The following is a 14,526-nucleotide window of genomic DNA, read 5'->3' as shown; positions in this document are numbered from 1 at the left end:
CATCCAGGATGGCCTCACGCATGTGCCTGGCAGTTGGTGCTGGCTGTCAGCCGGGGAACCTTGTTTTCCTCTATGTGGCCCCTCGCCCTCCAGAGCCCCTCTCCAAATGGCCTTTTAAGCAGGATAGCCAAGGCTTGCTTGGTGCCAGCATCCAAGAGGGCAAAGATATGGAAACTACGAGAGGGCTCTCAAGGCCTAAGACTATATGCACCCCAAAAATCTGACGTCTCAATTCAGAAAGTTTATTTTGCCAAGGTTGAGTATGCACGCCTGTGACACAGCCGCAGGGGGTCCTGACAACATGTGCCTAAGGCGACAGGGACACAGCTTTGTTTTGTACATTTTAGAGAGACATGAGACATCAATCAGTATGTGTAAGATGTACATTGGTTCAGTCTGGAAAGGCGGGACAACTCCAGGTGAAGGTGAAGGTGAGACAAGTCAAAGCAGGGAAGGGGCTTCCAGGTCACAGGTAGTTAAGAGACAAATGGTTGCATTCTTTTGAGTTCCTGATTAGCCTCTCCAAATGAGGCAATCAGATATACATTTATCTCAGTGAGCAAAGGGGTGACTGCATTGAATGGGAGGCAGGTTTCCCCTAAGCAGTTCCCAGCTTGACTTTTCTGTTTAACTTAGTAACTTTTTTTTGTGGGGGAAGGGGGGATGTGGACAGAGTCTTGCTCTGTTACCCAGGCTGGAGTGCAGTGGTGGGATCTCGGCTCACTGCAACCTCCAACTCCAGGGTTCAAGCAATTTTCCCTGCCTCAGCCTCCCGAGTAGCTGGGATTACAGGCGCCTGCTGCCACACCTGGCTAACTTTCATATTTTTTAGTAGAGACGGGGTTTCGTCATGTTGGCCAGGCTGGTCTTGAACTCCTGACCTCAGGTCATCTGCCCACCTCAGCGTCCCAAAGTGCTAGGAACTCCTGACCTCAGATGATCCGCCTGCCTCAGCTACCCAAAGTGCTGGGATTAGAGGCGTGAGCCACCAAGCCCAGCCTAGCTTAGTGATCTTGGGGCCCCAAGGTTTATTTTCCTTTCACGGCTAGAAGTTGGTCACCATCACTTTGGCAGCATTCCACTGGCCAAAGCAAGTCCTAGGCAGCCCAGATTCATGTAGAAGAATATAAACTCTACCTCTTAAAGGAAAGATTGGTTCAATTACACTGCACGAGCATTTGCAGAAAGTTGTACCCATCTTTGGAAACTACCACACACACACACACACGCACACACACACACACACACACCTTTACATGCAACTCTCCCTTGAGGTGCATCTACTTCCAGGCAGAACCAAAATTTGACAGTACTCGACAGAAGAAAAATAGTGTCCTAAATGCCAGTTCTCTTCTTACTCAACTTCAGACTCATTATAAGCAGATTCTAACGGTTTATGTCTTGAGAAACATTGTAATTAATCTTTCGCATTTAAGAACTTGAATTCATAGCAGTAGCCTGTGCATAGGAAATACACATTTGGTAAGTTTTTTCCTTTCTGATAAATCATGCTGAGGGAACCACAATGTAACTTTTTTTTTTTTTTTTTGAGACAGAGTCTCACTCTCTTGCCCAGGCTGGAGGGCAGTGGCGTGATCTCAGCTCTCTGGAGCCTCTGCCTCCCAGGTTCAAGCAAAAGGCCTGAGCCACCGTCTCATGTATACTCTAACTGTATATTGAAAGTTTCTCTTTTTTTTAATAATTAACAGGTTTAACAGAATGTATCTCCTGATCTATTCCTTTCACTGCAGATACCTATTGCCTTTTCAGCCTAGCAGCCCTCCCCTCTATAGAGACTCACACTTCCTACTCCAGTCACGTGGCTCTCATGGGGGCTGCCATGTTCTCACATGACTCCACCCCTCTGGCCTCAGTTGCTTGGTCCAGGGATGAGCATCTGCCCTAAATTGGCCCATAAGAATTCTTCCCTTGAATATTTTTCCAAAGTAGAACTAGACCAAGTTAATCATTCTCTGTGATGACAGGAACTGTGTATAGTGAGAAATACAGGAGCTTTTGTGGCCACGTTTCTCACCTTATGGAGAAAAGGCTTGAGTAAGAAGAAATTAAGCCAGTACGCAGACAAAGCTAGAGATGGAGATGGAGAGAGAGATCTGATGGTGTCTCCATCAAGAGATGGAGAGAGAGATCTTGTGGTAAGCCCATTAGTTTTTATCATTCTAGTACATGCTTGCTACTGCATACAACCAAGACTTTCACCTGAGGGCTTTCTCAAAGTCAGGCATGAAGTATGTCAGAAAAGCCACAGAAGCCAGGCGCAGTGGCTCACACCTGTAATCCCAACACTGGGAGGCCAAGGCAGGTGGATCACGAGTTGAGCAATTTGAGACCAGCTTGACCAACATGGCAAAACCCCGTCTCTACAAAAAATAAAAAAATTAGCGGGGCATGGTGGCAGGCGCCTGTAATCCCAGCTACTCAGGAAGCTGAGGCAAGAGAATCATTTGAACCTCGGAGGCAGATGTTGCAGTGAGCCGAGATCAAGTCACTGGAGTCCAGCCTGCGTGACAGAGCAAGACTATGTCTCAAGAAAAAAAAAGAAAAAAGAAATGCCAGAGAGTTGATGCCTTGGGACCAGTCCTCAGCCAGTGATGGATGTGAGCCAGGCTATAAATGCTTCAATATCTTTGCCCCGTGGATGGAACAACTTTGAAATGTATTCCACATCACCTCCTAGAAGTCCCCAGTGGGGTCAAATCCTAGTTGCCTGGAGTGGTAAGCTGCTCACTGAAGCCCCCTGTGTGGCCTCCTGCCTTTCCATGAATCAGTTTCTCACTCACCTATTGGTGTTCCCTGGAATCATCTCCTAAATAATCCACTTGCAATCCTGTCCCTTTTTCAGGATCTGCTTGGGGTTGGGGTTGGGGAGTGCAGACCAAAACATGATCCCTTTTCCACTCCACACTAGTAAGATGAGTTTCTGTCACTGGCAAACAAGAGTTCTGACTATTACCTCCTTCTGAGATAATTCCTAAAACGTATTTGGGAATTTCCCCACCTCCACCCCACTGCCTATGTCATCAATATGTAGATTTCTTAACAAAGTTTAACTGTATTCTTTGATCAACCTCAAGTTTCACAAAACACACTGCACTTTCATAAGGGCTCCCCATGACTGACAGATAAGCCGTTCAAAGGAAGCGAAGTGTCAGAGATGGCTCTGCTAGACTCACGTATTTTTCAGTAGAATCTGGGTCAGGATGGTGTGGTCGGGAGATGCTTCTGGAGCTCTGGGACCCACAAGCCTGTGTGTCCCATGGTGGAGTATTGGGACAACTTGAAAACATAGTGGCAGGAGGAGGCTTCCTCCCTCCCGTGCAGTTCATCCTCCACCACACCCAACGTGCTCCATAGATATTGGTTAAATGAATAATGGGGCTGGGCATGGTGGCTGACACCTGTAATCCCAGCACTTTGGGAGGCTGAGGCAGATGGATCACCTGAGGTCAGGAGTTCAAGACCAGCCTGGCCATAGAGGCAGGAGAAGCACTTGAACCTGGGAGGCAGAATTTACAGCACGCTGAGATGGCACCACTGCACTCCAGCCTGGGCGAGAGAGCGAGAGTAAAAAATAATAATAATGGATTTATTCCTTCCAAACTGCAACTCACCAAAAGAAGACCAACACGCATCACAATGTTGACCATAATCACCACAGTGACAACAATAAATATAATCAACTCTCCAGCCAGCCACCTCCACTAAACCCAGTGGATCACATCTGGTGTTTCACTTTGGGGATGTTTCAGTGGTCATGGTAGATTGTTGCCTGACTGCTGGGCTGTTTCTACCATGTTTCAGGAATATAGAGATGTGTACAGATGACCCCTAAAATTAATTACTATGCAATTCTCAAAGAGCCAAACTGTACCTCAAAAGCTACTGGAATGAAAAAAAAAAAGTTGTAATTCTCAAAGAGACAAACTAGATAGTAAAAGCATTTATGTTCCCTTGGAGAATCTTCCCACCAAGGACTCAAAGTTGTCTCCAGACCAGGGAATGCCTGGGGCCTTGGACGCTCCCAATTCTGGTATCACATCCCATTCTCCTTTAGGTCCAGTTTTCTCAGAGGAGCATACATTGTCCATTGCCCCCAAGGGTATCCAAGGACACAAACTGAAGACAATAGTGCTTCATTGTCTCTCAGTCATCTGTCTCTCCCACATGCTGGAAGGAGAGCCAAGTCCAATTTATCCAATTACAAAATAGCAACATTGGCATCATGAGATCAGCTAACAAAATTTTCAGAGGCAATCTATTTTCTTACCAAAAGTAGCCAACATCTGTGGAGCTCATACCATGACTAAGGGTCAACGTAAGTGGTTTGCATGCTGCATGTATCAGGATGGACTAGGTTATGCTGCAGTAACAAATTAACCCCAGAGTCTCAGCAGCTTAGCAACCAAGGTTGATGTCTTACATTCCATGTCCACAATGGCTTGGCTGGGTATGGTGTGCTCCATATGGCCACTCAAAGACCTAGAATGATGGAAATTCTGCCATCTTAATGCAAGGATTCTCCCATAGTTACTGCACCAGGAGATGAGGGAATGAGATAGTTATTGCCAAGCCCTCAAAAGCTGTAGGCTAGAGGTGATGTCTGTGACTTCCACTTATAGAGCATTGGAGCCTGGCATGGATCCATCTAACTACTGGGGGTCTGGGGAATACGGGGAGCACATGGAAATCCCATGAGCAGTAACCATTCCTGCCAGCATGCATTATTTCATCTGAAGCTCACAACCCCATGGAATATATAACAGAGGCTTGGAGAGTTATGGGACCTGCCCCAAGGCATCATAGATAATGAGGTGCAGAGCTGAGCTATGACCCTCAGCCTGGCAGGATTCAAACCACTATGCTGCATACTCATTACAAAATTCTATGAAATTCCTTCACACAGCAAAACACCACACCAAGTACAAGTAGAAGTAGAAGTACAAGTACCACACCAAGTTGTGCAAAAACAAAATAGAACTCCCCTGACACTTCACCTCCTCACCCACCCCACCCTGCACCGAAAGAATCAACCTACGCAAATAACTGGAACGAAATTCTCAGGCAATTTCAGCAGAGGAAATGGGGTTATCTCATCTGGGTCTCACATCCAACCTCATCAAGACAAGACCTTCCCTAAACTTCCCCTGAACACCTGGACACACCGTCACGTCTTGCCACTTCTTCTTACTGGAAATCCAATGATGATGTCTTTATACAATTTATAGGTCTTTCAATAAGTGCCAAGATAAATGTCATCTCTGTACCTGCATATCATTCAGAGGTAGGCAAGCTTCTATGTAAAGTGCTAGATAGTAAATATTATAAGCTTTGCAGTACTCATCTTATCTCCATCCTATTTTTTTGTTTTTGTTTTACAATTTTTTTTTCTTTTTAGATAGGGTCTAAAAAGAAAATAAAACTTATCCATGTTGTGATATGGATGAACATTAAAAACATGCTCAGTGAATGACGCAGACCTGAAAGGTCATATATTGTACAATTCCATTTATATGCAATGTTCAGACTAAGCCAATCGACAGAGATAGAAAGTAGATGAGAGGTTCCCAGGGGCTGCAGGAGGGGGTATGCAGAGTGACTGCTGAATGGATATGAGGCTTCCAATTGAGGTGTGGAAAAAGCTCTGAAACTAGGTAGTGGTGATAACTGCACAACATAATAAATGTACAAAATGTCACTGAATTGTACACTTTCAGATGCACAAAATGGTAAATGTTGCATATATTATACCACAATTTCATTCATTTATTTTGGAGATAGAGTCTCACTCCGTCGCCCAGGCTGCAGTGCAATGGCACAATCACAGCTCACGGCTGCCTTTACCGCCTGGGCTCAAGCAATCCTCCCACCTAGTCTTCAAAGTAGCTGGGACTACAGGTGAACGATACCACACCCAGCTTTTTAAATTTTTTTATAGAGTTGCATCCTCACTATATTGCCCAGACTGGCCCAAACTCCTGGCTTCAAGTGATTCTCTCATCTCAGCCTCCCAAAGTGCTGGGATTAACAGGTATAAGCCATCACGCCAGGCAATTTTTAATTCTCATGTGAAATTTTCAACTAATAAATTCCTAGGATTTAAAAAATGTCGATCAACATGGGGATTAGAGGAAAAAATAATTTTAAACAAGAGAAAAAATTTAAATGAGATGATGTATATGTATACAGTGCCTGGCCTCATGATCACTGAGTCCACTGCAGCTTTTTTTTTTTTTTCCAGACAGGGTCTCACTCTGTCACCCAGGCTGAGTACAGTGGCATAATCATGGCTTACTGCAGCCTCAATCTCCTGGGCACAAGTGATCCTCCCTCCTCAGCCTCTCAAGTAGCTGGGATTACAGGTGCACACAACCACACCTAGCTATTTTTGCTGTTGTTGTTGTTGTATTTTTTTATAGTGACAAGGTCTCACCATGTTGCCCAGGCTGCCATCTTGAACTCCTGGGCTCAAGCAATCCTCCCACCTCAGCTTCCCAAAGTGCTGGGATTACAGGTGTGAGCCACCATGCTCATCCTGTTGTAGCTATTTTAATAGTGCTGGTGAATAATAATTTGCTCTCCCTATAAAAACAGGACATACTAAGCCAAGGAAAGCACCAATCTAGGTTGTTCTCCCCAGATCTTCAAAATGTTGGAATTAGTAAAAGAGTCCAAAATATGGTTCGATTTTTTCTTTTTTTTTTTTTTTTTTTTAGAGACGGGGTCTCATTCCGTCCTCCAGGTTGGCATGCAGTGGCGCGACCTCGGCTCACTGCAACCTCCGCCTCCCGGGTTCAAGCAATTCTCCTGCCTCAACCTCCCCAGTAGCTGGGATTACAGACATGTACCACCATGCCTGGCTAATTTTTGCATTTTTAGTAGAGATGAGGTTTCTCCATGTTGGCCAGGCTGGTCTTCAACTCCTGACCTCAAATGATCTACCCGCCTCGACCTCCCAAAGTGCTGGGATTACAGATGTAAGCCACCATGCCCGGCCAGTTTGATTTTTTATTGTGGTAAAATACTACAAAATCTATTATTTTAGCCATTTTCAAAGGAAAAACTCAGTGGTGTTAAGTGCATCCACCACATTGTACAGCCATGTCCCCCATCCATCTCCAGAACGCTTTCATCCTCTCCTGCAAATATGCAGCATCTTGCTACAGTGTAGCTTGTTTGTCCCACAACAGAGCTGGGCTGAATTATTAATGTGGACTTTGTTCAACAACGGACTAAAGAGGGAGAAGCCCATGAACTCTGTGAGGAGTGCATCACAGGTGCTCATGGGATGACAGGGCTCGGGGCCCTCCAGCTGCTGCTGCCGCCTGTCCTGCTGGGCGGCCACCCCCTCCCAGGGAGGAAGAGCACTCACAGCTGCTGCTGATCTCCTTCCAGGGCTTCCACTGGGACTAGGATCAGGATGTGGACACCCCCAACCTGGACCGTCTGGCCAGGGAAGGCATCAAGGCCAAGTAACTCATGCCGCCCTTTGCCACAATGACCTCCCTGTCCCACTTCACTGCCATCCCAGGTAAGCGCCACTCTGCCCATTTCACCCGATGCCCATCAAAGCCACAGCGTCCGTCATTCCCTGGGATAAGAAGCAAAAGCTCGGTCAGCTCTAGGGAGGCTGAGGTGGCTCTGGGGACTCACTCTGTTGCCCAGGTTGTAGCTAAGTGGCATAATCACAGCTCAGTGGAGCCTCAAACTCCTGGTCTCAAGCAGTCCTCCCTACCTCAGGCTCCCCAGTATCTGGGGATACAGACAAGCCACCATGCCTAATTTTCTCATTTTCTTAGAAATTGGGGCAGGGGGTGTCTCACTATGTTGCCTAGGCTGGTTTTGAACTCATGGCCTCAAGTGATCATCCCACCTCAGCCTCTCAAAATGCTGAGATTGGAGACATGAGCTGCCGTGCCTGGCTGGATCTTTTTTAAAAAAGTAAATAAGGCCGGGCATGGTGACTCATTCCTGTAACCCCAGCACTTTGGGAGGCTGAGGTTGGTGGATCACCTGAGGTCAGAAGTTCAAGACCAGCCTGGCCAACATGGTGAAACGTCGTCTCTCCTAAAAATACAAAAATAAGCTGGGCGTGGTGGCAGATGCCCATAACCCCAGCTACTCGGGAGTCTGATACAGGAGAATCACTTCAAGCCAGGAGGTGGAAGTTGAAGTGAGCCGAGATCATGCCATTGCACTCCAGTTTGGGAAACAGAGCAAGATTTTATCTCAAAAAAAAAAAATAAATAAAAGAAATAAAAATAAAAAGGTAAATAACTAAAATCACTTTTAAAGAATTGTATAAAAATAATAAAACAGTGACATTTACAGAGCTCAGTTAGATGAGGTGACTCATACCCTCCAATGGTGTCCTGGTTCTCTTACATGAGAAATCAAATGTCTTTCTGTGGCCCAAAAGATCCCACACAGCTGGGCCCCTGGCCCATCTTCTGCCAGCCTCTCTAATCTCTCTCCCTCTCCTTCACTTCCCTCCAGATCACAAAGGCCTTTTGCTTGTGCCTTCTGCCCTGCTCCCTCCAGCCTCAGGGCCTTGGCCTGTGCTAGTCCAGTCCCTCCAGCTCACCAGGAGCATGCAGTCCAGTCGGGGAGACAGACACCAGACACCCAAACAGGCACGTACATCCTGTGACAACTCGGGAGGCATCAAGGACAAAAACGAGTTTTCCAGGCGCAGACTACAGGGGTAAACTGGCTTCAAACTATAGAGGGAGAAAGGGGGTCTCTGAGCATGGGGCAGTTGAGCTGAAAGAGATTTCAGGGGACCAGAGCAAGGAAAAGTGTTCCAGGCAGAGGGAACAGCATGTGTGAGGTCTCTGAGACAAAGACCTGGTCATTTCAGAATCCCAGTGGCCACTAAAATAGAGGGATTCCGACCTAAAAAGGAGGGAGAGGAAGCTGCTGGAAAGCAAAGGACTCTGTGTAAGAATCATAATAGTGTGGGTGGAGCCAAGATGGCCAAATAAGAACAGCTCCAGTCTACAGCTCCCGGCGTGAGTGATACATGACAGGTGATTTCTGTATTTCCAACTGAGGTACTGGGTTCATCTCACTGGGGACTGTCAGAAAGTGGGTTCAGGACACTGGGTGCAGCACACTGAGCATTAGCCCAAGCAGGGAGACGCATTGCCTCACACAGGAAGTACAACAGGTCAAAGTATTCCCTTTTCTAGTCAAAGAAAGGGGTGATAGATGGCACCTGGAAAATTGGGTCACTCCCACTCTAATACTGCACTTTTCCAATGGTCTTAGCAAACAGCACACCAGGAGATTATATCCTGCGCCTGGCTCGGAGGGTCCTACACCCATGGAACCTCACTCACTGCTAGCACAGCAGTCTGAGATCAAACTGCAAGGTGGCAGCAAGGCTGGGGGAGGGGCACCAGCCATTGCCTGGGCTTCAGTAGGTAAACAAAGCAGCTGGGAAGCTCCAACTGGGTGGAGCCCACCACAGCTCAAGGAGGCCTGCCTGCCTTTGTAGACTCCACCTTTAGGGGCAGGGCATTGCCAAACAAAAGGCAGCAGAATCCTCTGCAGACTTAAATATCCCTGTCTGACAGCTTTCAAGAGAGTAGTGGTTCTCCCAGCATGCAGCTGGAGATCTGAGAACGGACAGACTGCCTCCTCAAGTGGGTCCCTGACCACTGAGTTGCCTAACTGGGAGGCACCCCCGAGTAGGGGCAGACTGACACCTCACATGGCCACGTACTCCTCTGAGACAAAACTTCCAGATGAACAATCAGGCAGCAACATTTGCTGGTAACCAATATCCGCTGTTCTGCAGCCTCCACTGCTGATACCCAGGCAAACAGGGTCTGGGGTGGACCTCCAGCAAACTCGAACAGACCTGCAGCTGAGGGTCCTGACTGTTAGAAGGAAAACTAACAAAGAGAAAGGACATCCACACTGAAACCCCATCTGTACATCACCATCATCAAAGAGCAAAGGTAGATAAAACTGCAAAGATAGGGAAAAAACAGAGCAGAAAAACTGGAAACTCTAAAAATCAGAGTGAATCTCCTCCTCCAAAGGAATGCAGCTCCTCACCAGCAGTGGAACAAAGCTGGACAGAGAATAACTTAGACGAGTTGAGAGAAGAAGGCTTCAGATGATCAAACTACTCTGAGCTAAAGGAAGAAGTTCGAACCCATGGCAAAGAAGTTAAAAACCTTGAAAAAAAAATTGGACAAATGTCTAACTAGAATAACCAATGCAGAGAAGTCCTTAAAGGACCTGATGGAGCTGAAAACCAAGGCACAAGAACTACGTGATGAATGCGCGAACCTCACTAACCGATTAGATCAACTGGAAGAAAGGATATCAGTGATGGAAGAGGAAATGAATGAAATGAAATGAGAAGAGAAGTTTAGAGAAAAATGAATAAAAAGAAATGAACAAAGCCTCCAAGAAATATGGGACTATGTGAAAAGACCAAAACTACGTCTGATTGGTGTACCTGAAAGTGACGGGGAGAATGGAACCAAGTTGGAAAACACTCTGCAGGATATTATGCAGGAGAACTTCCCCAATCTAGCAAGGCAGGCCAACATTCAAATTCAGGAAATACAGAGAATGCCACACAGATACTCCTCGAGAAGAGCAACTCCAAGACACGTAATTGTCAGATTCACCAAAGTTAAAATGAAGGAAAAATGTTAACGGCAGCCAGAGAGAAAGGTCGGGTTACCCACAAAGGGAAGCCCATCAGACTAACAGCTGATCTCTCGGCAGAAACTCTACAAGCCAGAAGAGAGTGGGGGCCAATATTCAACATTCTTAATGAAAAGAATTTTCAACCCAGAATTTCCAGCCAAACTAAGCTTCATAAGTGAAGGAGAAATAAAATACTTTACAGACAAGCAAATGCTGAGAGATTTTGTCACCACCAGGCCTGCCCTACAAGAGGTCCTGGAGGAAGCACTAAACATGGAAAGGAACAATTGGTGCCAGCCACTGCAAAAACATGCCAAGTTGTAAAGACCATTGATGCTAGGAAAAAAACTGCATCAACTAACGAGATAAATATCCAACTAACATCATAATGATAGGATCAAATTCACACATAACAATATTAACCTTAAATATCAATGGGCTAAATTCTCCAATTAAAAGACAGACTGGCAAATTGGATAAAGAGTCAAGACCCATCAGTGTGCTGTATTCAGGAAACCCATCTCATGTGCAGAGATACACATAGGCTCAAAATAAAGGGATGGAGGAAGATCTACCAAGCAAATGGAAAACAAAAAAAAGGCACGTGTTGCAATCTTAGTCTCTGATAAAATAGACTTTAAACCAACAAAGATCAAAAGAGACAAAGAAGGCCATTACATAATGGTAAAGGGATCAATTCAACAAGAAGAACTAACTATCCTAAATATATATGCACCCAACACAGGAGCACCCAGATTCATAAAGAAAGTCCTTAGAGACCTACAAAGAGACCTAGACTCCCACAAAATAATAATGGGAGATTTTAACACCCCACTGTCAACATTAGATAGATCAACAAGACAGAAAGTTAACAAGGATATCCAGGAATTGAAGTCACCTCTTCACCAAGCTGACCTAATAGACATCTACAGAACTCTCCACCCCAGATCAACAGAATATTCATTCTTCTCAGCACCACACCTCACTTATTCCAAAATTGACCACATATTTGGAAGTGAAGCACTCTTCAGCAAATGTAAAACAACAGAAATTATAACAAACTGTCTCTCAGACCACAGTGCAATCAAACTAGAACTCAGGATTAAGAAACTCACACAAAACCGCTCAACTACATGGAAACTGAACAACCTGCTCCTGAATGACTACTGGGTACATAACGAAATGAAGGCAGAAATAAGGATGTTCTTTGAAACCGATGAGAACAAAGACACAACATACCAGAATCTCTGGGACACATTCAAAGCAGTGTGTGAGGGAAATTTATAGCACTAAATGCCCACAAGAGAAAGCAGGAAAGCTCTAAAATTGACACCCTAACATCACAATTAAAAGAACTAGAGAAGCAAAGAGCCAACACATTCAAGAGCTAGCAGGAAGCAAGAAATAACTAAGATCAGAGCAGAACTGAAGGAAATAGAGACACAAAATACCCTTCAAAAAATCCATGAATCCAGGAGCTGGTTTTTTGAAAAGATCAACAAAATTGATAGTCTGCTACCAAGACTAATAAAGAAGAAAAGAGAGAAGAATCAAATAGACACAATAAAAACTGATAAAGGAGATATCACCACCAATCCGACAGAAATACAAACTACCATCAGAGAATACTATAAACACCTCTATGCAAATAAACTAGAAAATCTAGAAGAAATGGATAAATTCCTGAACACATACACCCTCCCAAGACTAAACCAGGAAGAAGTTGAATCTCTGAATAGACCAATAACAGGCTCTAAAATTGTAGCAATAATTAATAGCTTACCAAACAAAAAAAGCCCAGAACCAGACGGATTCACAGCCGAATTGTACCAGAGGTACAAGGAGGAGCTGGTACCATTCCTTCTGAAACTATTCCTATCAATAGAAAAAGAGGGAATCCTCCCTAACTCATTTTATGAGGCCAGCATCATCCTGATACCAAAGGCTGGCAAAGACAAACCAAAAAGGAGAATTTTAGACCAATATCCCTGTTGAACATCGATGCAAAAATCCTCTATAAAATACTGGCAAACCGAATCCAGCAGCACATCAAAAAGCTTATCGACCATGATCAAGTGGGCTTCCTCCCTGGGATGCAAGGCTGGTTCAACATACGTAAATCAGTAAACATAATCCAGCATATAAACAGAACCAATGACAAAAACCGTATGATTATCTCATTAGATGCAGAAAAGGCCTGTGACAAAATTGAACAACATTCATGCTAAAAATTCTCAATAAAGTAAGTATTGATGGGACGTATCTCAAAATAACAAGTGAGTATAATAACATCACACTCTGGGGACTGTTGTGGGGTGGGGGGAAGGGGAGGGAGAGCATTAACAGATATACCTAATGTTAAATGACGAGTTAATGGGTACAGCACACCAACATGGCACACGTATACATATGTAACAAACCTGCACGTTGTGCACATGTACCCTAAAACTTAAAGTATAATAAAAAATAAAATTAAAACTTTGGCTGTTGACTCCAAATATCCTGCTTCATCATCTCTCCACTCCAGAAACTTTTCACATGCTTATAAAGGGTGTTCCTTTCTCCTCTAAGTATTTGCGCCCCAGCCCCACCTGCAAGAAGGTGGAAATAGGGCCTCTGTCTGGGATGGTAACTGTCTCTCCTCCAATATCTTCAGGACTGAAGGACTGTCAAAGTTTGCATATTGATTAAGCTTCCCCCTCCCTTATCTGAAGGGACTTATTTCCTTCAAGACACTTTTCCTCTTCCCACCTAGTTCCATGCCCCCATCCAGTCACCTTCCAACCCATCTCTCCCCACCTCTGTGCCACACAAGAGGGGCGTGACCACAGCACCTGGAAGTTCCTTAAAATTGAATGGTGTGTCGGGCCGGGTGCGGTGGTTCATGTCAGTAACCCCAGCAGTTTCGGAGGCTGAGGCAGGCAGGTCACTTGAGGTCAGGAGTTCGAGACCAGCCTGGCCAAAATGGTGAAACTCCATCTCTAGTAAAAATACAAAAATTAGCTGGGTGTGGTGGTGCATGCCTGTAGTCCCAGCTACTTGGGGGGCTGAGGCAAGGAAATCACTTGAACCTGAGAGGCAGAGGTTAAGCCAAGATTGCACCATTGCACTCCAGCCTGGACCATAGAGTGAGACTCTGTCTCAAAAAAAAAAAAAAAAAAAAAAAATCGAATGGTGTGATTAGCTTATGATTTTTAAAAAATGGAATGATGTATTCATTTTCTAAGCTGCATAACAAATCAACACAAATTTAGCAGCTTAAAGCACCCATCTATTACCTCTCCTTTCCTGTGGGTCAGGAGTCTGGGGGTGCAGCTTTAGCTGGGTCCTCTGCTCAGGTTCTTACAGGGTTGTGATCAAAGTGTCAGCTGGAATTGGTGTCTCATGAGGCTTGGGGTCTTCTCCCAACCTCACATGGTTGTTGGCAGAATTTATTTCCATGCAACTGTGGAACTCATGTGGCTGGCTTCTTCAAAACCAGCCGGGCGTGGTCGCTCACGCCTGTAATCCCAGCAGTTTTGGAGGCCAAGGCAGGTGGATCACCTGAGGTCAGGAGTTTGAGACCAGCCTGGCCAATATGGTGAAACCCTGTCTCTACTAAAAATACAAAACTTAGCCGGGCATGATGGCGCACACCTGTAATCCCAGCTACTTGGGAGGCTGAGGCAGGAGAATCACTTGAACCTGGGAGGCAGAGGTTGCAGTAAGCCAAGATCGTGCCACTGCACTCCAACCTGGGCAACAGAGTGAGACTCCATCTCAAAAACAAACAAACAAAAACCAGGAAGAAGGAGTCTCTCTCCTCCAGACCCTCACTGAAGATCTCACCTGAAGATG

The 14,526-nt window shown here is 45.3% G+C and overlaps 1 pseudogene; it reads right to left on the bottom strand.

Moving 5' to 3' along the window:
• Nucleotides 1–12,986, bottom strand: part of LOC129487723 (small ribosomal subunit protein eS24-like) — a 54,777-nt pseudogene extending 41,791 nt beyond the window's left edge.
• Between the last annotated feature and the right edge of the window lie 1,540 nt (nucleotides 12,987–14,526).

This window comes from Symphalangus syndactylus, chromosome 1, assembly GCF_028878055.3.
Source record: "Symphalangus syndactylus isolate Jambi chromosome 1, NHGRI_mSymSyn1-v2.1_pri, whole genome shotgun sequence".
Classification (NCBI taxonomy): domain Eukaryota; kingdom Metazoa; phylum Chordata; class Mammalia; order Primates; family Hylobatidae; genus Symphalangus; species Symphalangus syndactylus.
Note: the sequence above shows the minus strand (reverse complement) of the source record. Positions and strands in the feature narration are given on the sequence as shown.